Here is a 17,522-nt window from a genome sequence, read left to right on the forward strand (position 1 = left end):
TGGTGGAGAGATGAAGAAGGATGTAATTACGCTGGGAGAAGGCTTTTTCATGTAAGCTCTGATTACCATTTATCACAGCGGCTCAGCGCTGCTTGTCAACTCTATCTGTTCAAGCACGGTGATCCTACAGAGCTGACTGAGACTGTGAGACAAAAAAATAAGATGCCGTGTTTATCATTGTAAGTGTTGTCTTGTGAGGATACGTTTTCATAAAAGTCAATTAAAAGACCAAAATGAGTTTGTAGCAGAGCAACCAGTAAGATGTGTAGTGAATGAAATGATAAAGTGATCTTACTATATGATCAGACATTAAGGAAACATGCTATGTTGAAGTGCTGTCTTCTCTGACAACAATGCAGCAGCCAGTATGTCCTCCTTCTAACTTTAGATTCTGCTCCTGAATGCTCTGGATTTGTTTGGACCAGAGAAGGTAGGCGCTTTTAAGACACCCCCACACGGCCGTTTTGGACGCCCCTCGGTTTGCCAGATATGAGAGCAGTTATCAGGTCAACAGGTGTTGCAGTGATGGAACACTGAAGCTTCAGTGTTCACCACATGGTGACCTGCGTGAGCATTGACTCTAGAGAGGAGGGGGGGCGGGGGGTGACAGCTCTCTACAATGTTTTGAATTTAGACTGCAGTACCCACTTTAAACACTAGGTGTCAGAGTTACGTATTGCTCCTTTAGCTCTTTAAAATGTAATGTGTTTAAAAAAGGTGTTTCTTCCCTTTTTACTCTCATTAGATAACTTCGAAGTTGTCCAGACAAAGTTAAACAGCATGCGTTTGCATGTGACCTTCAACGTCTCACAGTCTGACCTTTAATCTATGAAGTATCAGGGCGTGACCTCGCTAGTCGTCTACCCCTTTGATATTGAGCGCTGACCCTGCAGGATACTTTCTTTTTAAGCCTGATTGATACTTTGACTCATCTCAGGATTCCCGCAGACAAACACTATGTGCACAGACGTCTTCTGTTGCCACTTACACACACCTCATACAGGGCAGAGTTACATTTTGAGGAACATATCCTACTTTGTTTCTTTCTGGGAGTCAGAATAAAAGATTGTTAATCAGCCAAAAGTTGATTTGATTAGCTTAGCTTAGCATAGAAATGACAGGAAACAAGAAAACAGCTAGCCTGGATTGTGTCCTAAGGTAACAAAACGTGCCGATCCGCCCCTCTTAAAGTTATTTATTAGCATGTTTAAACATATTTGATGTTAATTCCATGCAAAAGCGTAAAAATACTGACACTGGCCGTTCGCCCAACCCCACACCGACTAAACTATCGGTTTTAAAACGTCTACATTTAGCATCAACATCACTGTTTTCAGCTTTTTTTAATCACATACACTCCACAAAACAGACAACCACACCCCTCATGTGAGCCAACCGAGCGCTGACGGAGGAGGAAAGACACACTCACAACACCACACACACTCAGTGAACCACACAGACACACACACACACACACACACGGACACACTGTGCTGCTAACTTAATTTCAAAATCAATTAATTAAAAAGCACGGTCCTCTCCCACAGGGAGTGAAAGACAAATTTGAGGCGGCTCTAGCTATCTATCTATCTATCTATCTATCTATCTATCTATCTATCTATCTATTTATCTCTCTTTTCTGAGGGGCAGAAGAGAAAAAGCAAAATCAGCACAGAAAATGAATGATCAAGATGGAAAGAGATTAAGTGCGTGCCAATGTGTCTGTGTGTGTGTGTGTGTGTGTGTGTGTGTGTGTGTGTGTTGTTGGGTTCATCAGCACCCCTCTCTCACTCCCTCACTGTCTCTTTCTATTACTTTTCAGGCCTTTTTTAAAGAGACGCGTTATTGATTTTTCTTTTAAGCGTGGAGGCAGAAGGGGGCTCAGAAGTTCTTGTGTGTGTGTAAGCCTTTCTGTGTGTGTGTGTGTGTAATCCTGTGTGTGTGTGTGTGTGTGTGTGTGTGTTTGCTCTCCATGGCTGGTCTAACCTCAGGCGAAAAAATCATAATAAAGACTTTGCCTTTCTCTCCTCCCTGGTGTTCCTTAAAAAGACTTTGCCTAATAGGTATGAGACAAAAAAAACAACACTGTGAGATAAACTGTTCCATATGCCACGGGCCTGTGTGTGTGTGTGTGTGCGAGCGAGAGAGAGAGAGAGAGAGAGAGAGAGAGAGAGAGAGAGACAATGTGTAAGTGTTTGTGTCAGAGTATTGAACACAGTGTGTGCAACAGGCTACATGTGTGAATGTGTTAGTTGAGGTTCAGGTGCGTGTGAGAAAAGGCACATGGCCTCTGATTGTGCCTCGTGTGTGTGTTTGAGAAAATAAAGTAGCAAGCTTTGATTGCTTTTAGTCATTGAAAAACTTCTAATAAGGAATCTATGATGTTCAAAGAAGCTAAAGACTTAAAAGTGTATCGGTTACTAGAGTACAGCACTCCTTTCAGATCTCAAATGCAGTTCCTCGCGTGTCCACTAGAGGCTGGCTGCAGAAGCACAGGAAGTCACATACACACCCATTCAAAAAAGCCTGTTTTTACAGCAGAGATTAACATGTTTACAGCCTGGTTCAAAAAAACAAATAGGTGTGATTAGCTCATATCTCAATCGACACACACTGTACAGGGGGTGAAAGTTTTGATGACTCATCAGTTTTGATTGACAGGTGGGCGCGGTGTAACGGTTTGTCAGGAGGTTTAAAACCCGCCTCAGCTCCAGCTCTCAGCCTGTCGTTAGGTTGACTGAAAGTTAGACTGAGACAGGATTTCCAGCATGGAGACCGCTGCTGATGGGACTCCAAAGTGAGAACACATGAGAACACATTCAGGAACAAACAGAGAAGTTAACCAAACCCACAATGCAGTGCATTGTGGGTTGAATTTTGCCGTCTGTAAACGATGTAGGTTTGCAGAGCGTGGCTAACGTTAGCATTGCTAACAACACCAGCCTTCAGTCCTCCATGCATGTTAACGTTAAGTGTGCTTATCTCTATTTTATAGATCAGAATACCCGCAAACTGCACCGCACTATAGGATGCTGCCATTCTTCCTTTGTCCTGTTGTTTGCTTTCAGGTCATAGTGCAGCATTAGGCCAGATGAGAGCAGCCATTGACCGGAGCTACAGCCCCAACTAGTGGCGCTTGAAAAGGAGCAATGTGAAAGCAAACTGAACCAAATGAAAGATTCATCACTGTCAATGAATAGCACGAGTCCACCGGAGACCTCATGCATTTGTTTTCTGAAACAGCTGTAACAGATTTTGTCTCAATGGTTCAAATATTTAGCTTTTTCTTTCTCTGCAGAACACATCTGAATATTTGAATGTTGCACTTTCACAGCTTTTGGAGAACCTCGAACAAGAAGAAGTCATGCAAACGTCCACTTTGGGGAAGAATACAAAACTATATTTAATAAAACAAACTCAAAAGTAAAACTCAGAAGATTCTGTTACTTTAATTCATCACCTTTTTCTCGGGTTAACGTATGTTTGGTGTGTTGGATATTAACCTACAATTTGTATTTTATAGGAGACTAACGTTAGCGTGATAGGTTTCCTCATAAATGCAGGGGAGCAGCATAAAACGAAAGTAGTCAAATAAAGAAAAGGAAGCTCATAACTATCCTGAAGTACAATCCCTGAGAACATTGTGCACGTAGAAAGGATTGAATGTGTGTGTGTGTGAGTGTGTGCGTGAGTGTGTGTGTGTGTGTGTGTGTGTGTGTGTGTGTCTGTGTGTGTGTGTGTGTGTGTGTGTGTGTGTCTGTGTGTGAGGCTGCATGTGGAGAGCTCTATTACAAATCTGCTCATCGGCAGGAAGTATGAGGGGGGAAAAGAGAAAACCTGAGGAGCCGAAGATGAGACGGATTGAAAGAGAGAGTGAGAGAGGAAAGTGAAAGGCAGGTTGCAAAATGATGGTGTTGTTGTTGACCGCTGGTCGCCTCTTATCTTGGTTTCTCAGGGCTGCTGTCTGGGCATGCAGGCTTCTTTTTCTATGTCCAATCTTTGCCTCTCTCTACGAGTGGACCAAACCTGGCTAGCTGTATAATTTATTTTTTTATTTTTTTACTTCTACCCTCTTTCCAGCCCTCTTTGTATTCTACCCGAACTGTCTGTCGTCCCCCTCTTTTCTCTCTTTTCTCTCGTTCTGTTTGCCTTCATCCAACTGAGCATGTTCCTCTCTTTTTTTCTCTTTTCATCTTGTTCTTCAGAGAGACATCGTGCGGAGAGCGGTGGACTGGAAAAGAGCAGCGGGGGAGGGGGAGAGTGCAGCCAGCAGGGAGCTAAAGGTGAGTCTGCAGCAGGATAGGGATGGGCGAGGGGGCAAACTAACACACACACACACACACACACACACACACACACACACACACACAAACACACACACACACACACACACACACACACACACACACACACACACACACACAAACACACACACACACACACACACACACACACACACACACTCCGTCTCTCTCTCTCTCTCTCTCTTTCACCCCCTCGCCAGCACCTCAAGTCAACACCAACACCTCAACAACAGGATTATTATGTCTGCAGCTGCTGATACAGCTGGGCTCAGAGCTGATCCTGGTGCTGCAGTCGAGGAGAGGCCAATAAGGTGCTGACCAGCGTTAGCACTAATAAACAGGCCCCCGTGCTAAGCTAGCAGAGTGTAGGTGCAGACCGGCAGAGAGTGAATCAATAAAGCTGGATTTATTCTTGATGCAAGGGGTCAACACAAGTCCTGCAGTAGATAGCACAGATAGACAGTGATATTTATAGTTCAGGGTTGGATTTCACCCGACGACATCGCTGAACTGAGTCAAAGAAAATGTATCACACATGATCAGACTGACCCTGTAGAATTCTCATCAATAGCCCCTTTTCAACCGCAGGAACTCGAGGGAACTATGTGCATTTCGACCGCAGGAACCATGGTCTAAAGTTAGTTCTGGGGTAATTGATCTACCCCTAAAAAAAGACCCTGCTCGATGGTTAATACTTTCCAAAGGTCCGGGGACACAGAGCAGGGCCTGCAGTGCTGGATGTCTCTGATTGGTCAGTCACTCGCAGCTTTAAAGAGGACATATTATCCCCCTTCTCCACCTTTTCAAACAGTCCCCTGTGGTCTAAATGAAACATCTGTGCTGTGCTTTGGTCAAAATATAACATGAATCAAGCACCAGAGGAGGTTTGTGACCCTGTATAAACCAGCTCTCTCAGAACGCTCCGTTTTGGTGTGTGTGTCTCTTTAAATGTTATGATTCAGTAGAAGAGAGTAGGAGTAGTTTCCACCAAAGGTTCTCTCCTATGCAGCTTTTACATATCAGTAATGTTTTAGCATTGATTGAACTTGCATTAGAGATGTTATCAGTATCAAACATCCTGCTATATGTCAATATATTCTCCCCGTATACAGCGCTGTGTGCGGTATCTTCAGGATCAAATAACGACCATGCGCAGCATGCACGACTAGACAAGCCGGCATGAGGTTTCACCGTCAACAAAAAACAAACAGCAGGTTCAGTGTGTCTTTACATGATACAGTACAGTCTGTATTCACTTTGCAATTCAAGGCAAGAAAAAAGGGTTGTGTTTGGCAAATCTATCACACGAGGCGACAGTAACAGCGACAGGTTAGCGAGCTGCAGTCGACTTCAGCAGCTGCATCAGTTCCTGCTCGGCTGTAAGTGAAGAGAGGGAGCAGTGAGTCATGGGCTCGGATCATGCTGGAGTCATCTCACCACGATCTATGAGGCCAGATGTGATTAGTCAGTCACTTCATCTCACTTTCAGTCATACTCTGCACATCCTGCTGTCTTTTCACACAGACACCTCAAATGAAAAGAAAAAGAAACACACCTCAGCTGTTAAGATATTTGAACAGTATTTCACACATTGACCGCCGTCCTCTTCACGACTACCAAAAGGCCCCCCCTTGGGCACTATAAAGAAGTACTTTCTGAGAGGGAAAAGCCACACCAGGTCTGTCACTGATTTCTCAACAATAAAGAGTAACATCGACTTCTCAGTAACACTCGACAGGCTGCGGCGCCGCGAGGACGTGCTGAGTTAACTTTTAATTTCCAATTAGAGGTGCTACATCGGGTAAACTTCTGTTTTCCTTTGAGAGGGGATAACTTTGATTTTTCCAACACTGCCAAGATGGAGAAACTACAACAGGAAATAAGCAAAAGGATAGCTCAATCTCCCCAACGGCTACAAGCGCTAAGCTACTCCCACACAGCTGCTCAGTTAGCTCAAGTAAAAGTAGCCATGTAGGGGCCCCTCCTGCAGCTGATAAGCCTGCATGGGGGCCCCTCTGCAGCGTCTACCCCCGGAGAGAGGCCATTAGCCCGGCTGCAGCTCCTTCCTGGATAAGCTGCAGCTTAACCAGCCTGCGAGCAATGGGGCAACTTTTTTATTGTCCTTTCAAAACTTTATGTGTGAGTGTGGGGCGATAGCTTGGGAGGGGCTTTTGTGTACTGGACGATGGGATACAGTATGTGTGTGTGTATATGTGTGTGTGTGTGCTCATGCTGCGCGCTCCCGGCACTTCCTGCCCACTAACGGCCAGTCCCACGGTAGGGAGGGCGAGCTCTAACGGACCAGAACAATGCCAAAAAAAAGGCTGTCATAAAAACAAACTAACATGCTCTGGTTAGCACGGAAAAGAGGGGCGGGGGAAGGGGGGAGGGGGCCTATTTTCCACTGCACAACCCGTTACTGCACACTGCATCTGCATCATTCTCCTCACACACACACACACACACACACACACACACACACACACACACACACACACACATTTAGACATAATCTCAGATATCCATTTTGACACGCCTGCGTTTATGAATGTTACTTCCTGCTGGAATCCTAAACACATGTGCATACACTTTCCAGGAAACAAAGGATGAAACAATGGGAAGCGAGAGCTGAATATGCATATATTCTAAGTACAGTAAACAATGGGATTGCTCTGCATTCATACTGGGCTCCGAATAGCTTTGACGTGTCACCAAAACCAGAACAACAACAAAAAAAAGAGAACAATTCCGGCGGTCCTCTGTACACAAGAACGCAGCTCGGACAACTCAGCCAGAAAACATCTGCTGAGTCGGAACAAACAAGACAACAAGCAGCCGGCAAACAGGCGCGTCAGGGGCCTCAGAAAAAAACATACTAAATACCTTGCACGATGGCCCCGAAACACAGTTGGCTGGCTGACAAGGGTTTTGGCCGAGCGTATAACTATCTCTCCCCAATTCAGCTTCATAATTTCAACCACAGCCAAGAGCGAGCCGACCCCAGGAAACTCGAATGAAACAGGAAAGATGAGTCCAGCTGTTATCTGAGGAGGAAATGACCGGACAAGTATGAAATATGATGAAGATTTCTCTACCCGAGCTTTTGCTCTGACTGAAATAACAGATTGCATGGCAAAAAGGAAGAGTGAAAAGATGGATGCTGCTGTATGCAGGCAGATGTTATTACATGAAGCTTTAACGATTTAGCAGGAAATGATAAGCTATATGGCTGCCTCCGTGTCTGCTGTTTCTCTCTAAACAAAACTGCTCAGCTGGCCGCAATCTGTTGCCTCATATTCAACGACGAGTGGTATGGATCTTTTCATCACGTTCAAGGCGAGAAAGCAGAGAGAGCTATTTCCCAAAATGTCAACTTTCCCCGTAAATCTGAAAAGAAATCAGTCATGCAGCCAAGAGGACAGCTAGCAGCCCTGTTTGTCCTTTTCATGCTAAGCTAACTTTAGCTTAATAACTTTTAAATAGAAACATGAAGCAGCACCTTTGCAGTAAGTCCATGTAGACCTACTGTAAGTTAAATGTGTATGTACATGCTATAACATGGACCTTTAATAATGTAGAAAGGGGGAAATGAGTAGCTACCTGCATCACTGATTGCATGTTTTTTCATCTTAACTAAGCCAAATAGCCGCTGGATGGACTGTTATGCGTCAGAAATATTGGTCCTCAACTTTCACTTTGGGCAAGAAAGCAAATAAATATTTCAAATGCATCAACTTTCCTTTAAAGCTCCTGTGAGGAGATGGAGCCACAGGCCACTGGAGCTGCACTGATTTCACACTTGACATGCGTCATTCTCACAATCACCTGACACACACATCGCCCCAATTTGGCGGTCAATTTAAGCTGCATGATCTCCCGACTCCCTCTCTCTCTCTCTGCTCTGTCACTGCCACAGCACTGACCTGGAGCATCACTGATCTCGTACTTTCTGCCTCCACAATCTTCTCAGTGTCCACCTCCTGCCTTATGATTTCATCACACCTCAAATTTCTGTGTGTAAAACAAACTTACTGACTGAAGACTAAAAGCAAAACACAAACAATATGAGCTGCAGGGAGCGGAGAGCAGAGGATGATGGTCTCTGTAGTTCCCACTTCCCTCCGCTCTGCTCCACTACGGCTGAAACAAGACTACATGTTTTCCTGGAAGAGCTATCTTTTGTTATTGTCACAGGTCCCCCACGGTGCAGAGACACTTTTTTAACGATGCCGTTACACCATTATAGTTTTCAAGCTGCCTCTAAAGAAACTAAATGAGAGAGTTATTGATCTTCTTATGTGACTCCAGACAAACAATTGCTCTCAACATATAAAAGAAATCAGGTATAAAGGATGCTAGCTAGCTGTTTCTTTAAACTGTGCGCTAAGCTAATCCTTTCCCCCATTGTAGCTTCATGTGTTTGACTCATTCTTAAAGTTAGACAACAGGAAGATAAACCAGCAAACATCTGTAAGTATTTTTCATTTATGTGCAAACTGTCAAAACTTGTAAACTAATATGCTGTTGTTTTGTCTAAACTTTCTCTGTCGCAAATTAGCAAAAAAAGCATTCAACTTTTCTAACTCGCTCTTTTCAGACTGCTATGTTCGCTAAAGTGCCGTAACTAACTAAGCTCAGCCGTCATCTCGTCTTTGTACGTTCATATTGATTCTGTGACGGGTGTAATGTTGGTGTCCCACTCTGTGAGTTCACATTTCGGTTCGACGTTGCAGAAGCACAGCGCAGCGAGACATGCACACACACACACACACACACAACGCTGTGCTCTCCTGCTGGCTCGGCAGAAAATGTCTCGCCTCTGTTACTTCTTCCAAAGATGGAACACAGTGGGGATCACTTCGTCCCCCTATAACACCTCAGCGACATTCAAATTGAAGATTAAATCTCACAGGAACGTAAATATCACGGCTTCAAATGACATTTTGAGTAGAGCTGCTGTGTCCTGTTATGCTTTAAAAAAAAAAAAAAACTTGGACAGAAACCTAATTATGGATGGATAATCAAATGAATACATATCATTGAGTATCATTGAGATAGAGACTGTGAGAGGTGGAGGGGGGAGTAGTGGGGGGTGGGGGTCATGACAGGCAGAGTGAGTCTGCCCGACAGCAGATGGCCAATAGTGGTCAGCTGGTAACAAACAAGCAGGTCAGGCCTCTCCTCCTCTTCCATCCTAACACACATAAATAATGCAGAGGAGCGGAGCCTCCCTGAGCTGCTCCTCCAGGCGTCTTCTAAAGACCCTGCAGTAACTCTGCGAGTCACACTCACATGAAGCCAGATACACAGTTTGTTGTTTTGATGGAAAAAAGAAAAACCCCACAAATCTGCACATCATGGCAGGGGAGCTATGGATTACTCTCCATCTGTTGGTTCATTTGTTTCAGACAGCAGTGATTAGATTAGGGTGATGTCTCCCTGCGCTGCATTCTGACATTTTTTAGAATTACATTGATCAGCCCGACAGACACTGGGGGGGGGGGGGGGGGGGGGGGGGGGGGGGAATTACAGGTCAGAATGGAAAGCTTTGACAAACAAAACTTCCACAAGGCAAAAATATTTGGTGCATTCAGATACACTCGCTCTACACAGTCGCCTCCAGGAGAGTGAGTATATGCACCATATTGGATTTTCCAACAGTCTGATTTTCCTGGAAACGCTTCTCCTCCCTCAGGGCTTATTTATTTATTGATTGCCCCAAAGGGAGGGCTGCATCATTCTTAGAGAGTGACAAATATTAATCGCTGCCTCGCTTTCTATATTCTGAGAGTGAAACGTTTCTTTTTTTTTTGGCAATGATGTTAATTTTGACAGCGGTGCCAATAAGACTTTATTAAATGTAACTCTATTGATCTGAGAGAAACGAGAGCGATCCATAATGGCTGATCTCTGAGGCATTCAGGGTGCCGCCATGCTATGAGACCCACCAAAAAAGGGGTTATGTGATCCCCCTCTTTGAAAGCTCCATTTTCCATTCACAGCGGGATGAATATGCACTTGTCTGTTCAATTAAAGTTGAGCTAAATAAGTGGTAAGTGCTTACACTTTGGCAATGCAAAAAATGACCTCATTATGCGACTAGAATTGAGCCGAAACAAGCGAGAGGAAAGAAGAGGAGAAAAAAAAAACATGTGTGCATAAGTGGGAGAGAGACTCAGAGGATGAAAAAGAGAGAGAGCGAGCGAGCAAGAGAGAGAGAGAGAGCTCAAAGGAAAAGGGCTACGTTGCAGAAGAGCAGAAGCTCCTCGTCTCGGAACAACTGCAATCACAGCGGCTGCCAAAAGCCTCGGGATCCTTCTTCGCGGCTGCCTGATGGAAACTTCTCAACAGGCCTTAAAGCCACTGAGAGGGGGCTGCAGGCTGTGCAGAGCCAGGCACTTACTCTGTGTGTGTGAGTTCTCGTAGCTTGTGCACAGTGTGTGTTCATTTTTTTTGCTCGTTCTCGTCACTTCATGTAATCGGAAAACGTTTTATATCTGCATCACATGTGAGACATGAGACACACCTTTTGTAGACAAATAATCCAGAACAACTGGACGAGCCTCTTGAGCTGCAGAGAATGACACAGATGAAGAAACATCTGGAAAATAACAAAATAAAGAAAGCAAGAGTTTTTGCATGCAGCCACGTGTTGAGATAAGAAAATCAACAGATCAAGCATTTTAGAAATAATTGATTTTTTGAGTGTGCACAAAGGAAACGTCAGATTAACAGCCATGAGCTGAAAGACACATCTGACATGACTGATGAATACAGATTCATTTCTGATCCTCTGGACTCAGGATTCCTGTTATGGACACTTTGAGGGCAGCACTATTTAGCTTGTTTTCAGCCTCAAAACAATCTAACAGGTTCATATGTTTTTCTGGTGTTGCAGCTCACATTCTGTTTGTCTGTGCTCCTCGGATCATTTGTGTTTTCCAATCTACAGGCCATTTCCTTAAGTGTTGTCGGTGAAAGTGTTGTCCTGCAGTTTGCTGAGCTATCGGGGTACGCTGCTATCTGCTTCCTCCTCGAGTGATTTACAGCATAAAGAGAGATTGCTTCTTGGAGTGAGACTCTTTCCACAGAGAGGTCGATGACACAACATAAAAAAAGGGAAATGCAAGTTATTCCAAGAAACTCAACAAGACACTTTAACTTGCTGCTCTGGCAGTCGGTTTAACTTATTACAAGAGATTCATGCCTGAAGTTTCGCTTGAACTATCTTGACATACGATGTCGATCTGGACCTTTTGACCAGGAATTAGACCCGGTCCTGCAGTTTGTTTACATGCAGTCAGAAAAAGTCGATTTTTTTGTGTTAGTTCGACTAAAACTGATCTTTTAAAATGCATCTAAACATGTTGGTCCAACTGAGTCAAATTTCCTAAAAGTCGGACTAACACACCTAGATAATGTGGTTGGGATCAATTTATTTGCTTGGGCGGCTGTGGCTCAGTTTGTAGAGTCTGTCATCTCTCAAACTGGAAGGTTGGGGTTCAATCCCCAGCTCCTTCAGCAACATGTCTGATGTGTCCTTGAGCAAGACACTTAAACCCAAGTTGCTCCCACTGCTTCAGTGGAGGTGTATGAATGGATGAGTTAATGCTGATGGACTCTTTACTCAGCAGCCTCTACCATCAGTGTGTGAATGTGTATGAATGGATGAGTTGATACTGATGGACTCTTTACTCAGCAGCCTCTACCATCAGTGTGTGAATGTGTAGGTGTGACCTGCTGTGTAAAAGAGCTTTGAGGAGTCAGAAGACTAGAAAATAACTTTACAAGCTCAAATCCATTTGCTGCATGAAATCGCCTCATTTGGACCAAATTGGCCTAGGGGTTCTCTGCACGCTCCACAGTACCAGCGATGGGCTTTGAATCGAACAGCATAAATGTGTAGCACATCAGAAGTCATGTTGTCCTCTGCCTTAAGATATATGACAGGGACACAGCATGCATTGCATATATGAAAAGTTAAGGGTAGAGTATGTACAACATGTACAGGGCTGTAAAGTTGTCCATGTTTTCATCGTTCATAGTGGCAAGGTCGACTAGAAGGAGGTCCGTTATTAACTACAGCTGAAAGGGGATATGTTGCCACCTATTGTATCTGAGTCATTTGACTGATACTTCAGCGTGCATGTGATCGTCCTGAAGGTTCATGGTTTAAGGTCTGAAATAGAATCAAAACTAAGAAACACAAATGTCGTCATGAGTTGCCGCCTTATCATCGTTAATTATCGTTATAATACAAGCTCAGCCAATGAAATGCTGATCTGTAAACATCCATAATGTGTGTGTGATTGAGTGAGTCAGTCCAGCTGTGCATATATCACACCTTCCCCCGACATAAAAATCACACACATAACCAAGAAGAGCTCAAATGCTCCTTGAAAAATCGTCTATACGGACATTAATTTTGAATCTAAAGGATTAAATAGTGAAAAACAAGCTCTATATCACTTTGACCCTGCACCATGCTGAAGCTTGTTTACCATGATGGTCTCGTAAACAAGCCCCCCCTTTCCTTCCCTCTTCTCTAAACATCAGCTCGTTCGGCCCAGCCCCGCCTCCAGCTGTTCCCCCTCCAGCACAAACACATGAACACAACCCATCTGCTTCTTCTCCCCCAGACCCTGCATCTGGCCTGCCATGAACCATCTCTCTCTCTGTTCCACTCAAACACACACACACACACACACACACACACACACACACACACACACACACACACACACACACACACACACACACACACACACACACACACCCGTATGAAGCATCCCAAAAGATGTCGAGGTGAATCTGCTGCTGCAGCATCGGAGCGTGGAGGGCACGGCTGGAGTCCAGCAGGACACACAGACCAGTTAGAAACAAAAAGAAAAAATCTGCTTCTGAAAGAAAGTTCTGGAAGAAAAGAGGAATTAAATCGATTGTTCTTGGAATGGAAAGGATAAGGAAGTGAAATCAATCATGGGAAGCTCACAAATCAACTGTTGCTCAGCAGAGGAAGTGAAAAAAAAAAAGGATTTTCAACCGTCGTAAATAAATGATCGTCTGTGAATTCAGATCTATGAGCTCTCTCAACACAACAGCACCAACACACACTGTATTATCTGTGTGTGTGTGTGTGTGTGTGTGTGTGTGTGTGTGTGTGTGTGTGTGTGTGCAAAGCTTCAGCTCCATTATCAGGAATCATCCCGTTAGCACGCCGGGTTAGCCGTGCATTCAGCTGCTCACCATGTGGGCCGCAGTATTGACGTGATGCACATGACACAGGGATGACAATTACACACACACACACACACACACACACACACACATAAAGAGAGCGGGCAGGAGACATCTGGTGCAGTGATGGTGGAGAGATGCTATGATGTAATGTTGGCCCTTTGGTGTCAAAACACACACAGGTTATATCACATACAACCGCGTCAATACGACGCACGTGATTGGACGATTGACTAACTAAGAAATAATGCAACTATGTCATATTACAGTAGGCCTATTATTCCACCGTTTTGAGACAGCTTTTGTGAGTTTGAAATTCCATTTTTTCTTTGTTTTGAAGACTGGCAGTTTGTGGAAAGCATTTAAAGACAAACATGTAAATACCATCAGGCTTTATTTCCTCACATTCTGGAGAGGAAAATTAATTGAGTGTTGAGGAAAAATAAGCGTTTCAGTCCTGCAATAAAAGTGGAAGACAGCTGCATGACACAACATCCAGAGGGGGAACGTGTAAACACAAACATGCCGGACATAAAAGAAATGCCACATCCATTCAAATTGTACTCAAACACCAGAAAAGACATTTAAATACATGCAAGTGAAGCTGTTCCCCTGCATGCTCACGTGTTAGAATCTAGTCTGTAAAAGCATGCATGTATGATGCATGTGCTCCTTTGTCTGCATGACTGCGCACTGTGTGTGTGTGTGTGTGTGTGTGTGTGTGTGTGTGTGTGTGTGTGAGGGAGGACGGGAAGGAGGCCGGGCCATCAGGATGTGGAGTCCATTGTCTGTCTGACAATGAAGAGATCAAGTCGACAGGAGTCCTGTGGCCCTCTCAATGGAGGCATTAACATCTGGGGCCAGAGGGCTGCAGCATGTGTGTGTGTGTGTGTGTGTGTGTGTGTGTGTGTGTGTGTGCGTGTGTGTGTGTGTGTGTGTGTGTCTGTTGCAACTGCTCTGGGTATAACTGGATTTTCAGGGCTTTTTCTCAGACTGGGAATAATTCGGATGTCAGGAGGAATACTTCTCCAATCAAACAGGTTTTCAAACACATCTCCACCTCACCTCCTTCAGGCTACTCTAATCTACTCTGTGTTTATTTTTAGGACTTTCTCAAAGCTCTCTCTGTTTGATTTAACAAATTTAAAAAAGTGAATTATCCTCCGCTACATTGTAAATGTCAACGCTAAAGTTAGAAGCGATACCACTAATATTACTTTCTTTAATCTTTGCAAACGACATCATGGCACTACCTGCCCGCCGACTCATGAAGAATAAATCCTTATTTGAAATTTTGCAAGAAAAATGACACACGAGTCAAAGCAGAGCAAAAAGTTCCTCCTGCACAGATGAATCCCCCTCCTGCATCACACATGGCAAAAACACGACTCCACCAACTTCTCCCTCTACACTTACTGTCTTTATTCTGTTAGCCCCCCCACCCACCCACCCCCACATTACTCACACACACCCTCCCTCTCCATGATGTCTGTCAGTTAACTGGCAGTGGCACCATCCAGCTTGTAAACCAGGCAGCCCCCCCCCTCCCAAAACACACCACCTTTTTTTTTTCTTTTACACAAATCCTTCCTCATTTACTGTCCAGCGTGGACGCAGGATCCCCCCCCCCCCCCCCCCCCCCCAAAGAGTAATTACAATAATCACTCAACTGAAGCTAATACTTACTTCATTAAGGAGGGAAATAAAATCAGAAGGAGGGGGGAAAAGCCACTCCAAAGTAATACCTCAAGGCAGTGGATTATTGTCACCATGAGGGCTTCATTTCTGAGTGTCAACTACTGGGCAAGCGGGAAACAGGAGCAGCAACAGAAGGGACTCGTAGAGATTTGATGGTAATGGAAGTGGATGAGGGCTGTCATATATTTGTGACAACTATGTTCCACTGAACTTTTAAAAATCTCTGCTCTGGAGAGCTTCGTGCATCCATTTCTTCTTTAATTTGGGCTCTACGCACTAAAAAAAAAAAGCTCCGTGAAGCAGTAAGAGGAGTCACACAGGAATAAATGATGTTATAGAAGTTTTAAAACACTCACAAGCAAAGAGGGGGTCAGGAAGTCCCCCTAAAGAGCACGACAGACACTGTAGACTTAGAAATACACACTGGTTTCAAATAAGAAGAAATTAAAGGGACTAGATTCTCGACTGTGCTCTGATTCTGGATCTCACGTAGTGTGGATACACAGACTCCACTATATGAGCCGTGAGTTGATTCCCTTCCAGCTGCTCCTGCTCCGCACTGCGCTGTGTTTACTCTGCGAGGAAATGGAGATAAAGTTCCCCACAAAGACCCAAAGGCAAAAAACCTACAACCCCGAAATGATCCGTTCAGACATCGCGTTGTATCCGAATGCGTCCTATTTGAAGGGGAAAAGGGGGGTCTTATCTGGCAACAGTTGGAGTCTTTCCTCTTTGCTTCCTCTCCGGCGACTTTTCATGCAGCTGCCTCACATCTGCAAACATCATCAGGGCACATAACGGCGTGTTGAGTGACCTACCTTGGTATTCCGGTGATGTTGGTTGATGATCGCGGGCGAAACAACGCGTCCTGCGCTTTCCTCTCCGCGTCTCTCTCTGACGACAGATTATCCTGTCCACCCTCTCTCTCCCAGCTCTCTCTCTCCTCTCTCGCCGTTATCTGGGTTTTTTTGTTTTGTTTTCCAATCGGAGTTATAAATTATTCCACATCCTCATCAGTTTTTCTGGCGCGGTGTTCCTCTCCTCTTTTTCTTTATATTCCTCTGGTAGATTTTTCTCCTAATGTGTAGAGAGACCTCGCGTCAAAATCGAGCAATATGATCCTGTCATTCGGTTTTCTAACAGAGGAACTGGCTCTCCGCGCAACTCCCTCCCAGGGCTTTGTAACACGAAACCAGAGGAGGAGGAGGAGGAGGAGGAGGAGGAGAGAAATGGAGAGAAAAAAAGGAAAAAGAGAAGAGAGCGTGGATTTAATCCGCTGGATCTATCCGCCTCTCTGCGCGGAACTTTCAGCAGTCCGTACCGAGGAGCAGACACAGCGGAGTGGTCGTGGCGCTGCGTCTCTGTATCCCAATCTCCACTGGAAATGATGTGTGTGTGTGTGTGTGTGTGTGTGTGTGTGTGTGTGTGTGTGTGTGTGCTGCAGCAGCGTGTGTGCGCCCCCAGTCTACTCCCGCAGTACGCATCACAGCAGGGACCTGGGAGGATTTCAAAAAAGGCACAAAAACAGGTCTCCGCCCCATTGCTCCAAACACGGGCCCCTGACGCAGCCCCCCCCCCCCCCCCCCCCCAGCAGCCATTATACCGCTTGATTAAGACCGTTTCATTGTGAGCAAAGTGAGGGCCTGTTTCTGGCAAAGTGCCTCTCAACCTGGGGTCTGACCCGAGACCCCTCAGAGGTCCTTTTTTAACGGGCTCGCCCAGACTAATTCACGCGCGGTTGCAGAGCAGGGTGGCCTGGCTCTTAAAGGGGACCATTGTTAGACTGCAGGGTCTGGTTCTTCACCACTTCCGGCTCCGCAGACGTGCCTGTGAGCATCCAAACACATATGTTTCATTCTTGATAATATCCAACGTGAGATCATTAATACCGCCTAAAAGAAGAAACAACGAGTCTTTATTATTCTGATGCAGTCTTTAACCATATGTTACTTTTAGTTTCTGATATTCTATTTTCTTTGATATGTGAAAAAGACCAATCATGAGATTTAAAAAACAACAACATGTAATAGCAGTGTTATCCAAAGTGAGGGTCTCTGCCCTCTCGGGGGTCGCCAGGGGGTTCTAGGGGGGGTCACTGAAACTTGGAGGGAAGAGGGAACCTGGGTAAAAAAAATGAAACAACTTCTAATATTATTCAACATAACATTTTATTAGATGTATTTTTAGATGTTATTGATCGCTGCATTTCAAAGTTTGCTTTCTTTTTTTAATGAAAATCTTTCAATATTGTGAAATAACAAAACAACATATTGAATGTAATAA

General features: G+C 44.6%; 1 protein-coding gene across 2 annotated transcripts in view; it reads right to left on the minus strand.

The window, feature by feature from the left end:
- sema4c (sema domain, immunoglobulin domain (Ig), transmembrane domain (TM) and short cytoplasmic domain, (semaphorin) 4C) overlaps positions 1-16,723 on the minus strand; it is a 116,708-nt gene extending 99,985 nt beyond the window's left edge. For both annotated transcript variants that reach the window (XM_061037319.1, XM_061037318.1), the window contains exon 1: positions 16,058-16,723. The gene's annotated coding sequence lies outside the window, so the exon portion shown is untranslated. The remainder of the gene's footprint in view (positions 1-16,057) is intronic.
- Positions 16,724-17,522: the final 799 nt, after the last annotated feature.

The sequence above is a fragment of the Labrus mixtus genome, chromosome 5 (genome assembly GCF_963584025.1).
Source record: "Labrus mixtus chromosome 5, fLabMix1.1, whole genome shotgun sequence".
Taxonomy (NCBI): domain Eukaryota; kingdom Metazoa; phylum Chordata; class Actinopteri; order Labriformes; family Labridae; genus Labrus; species Labrus mixtus.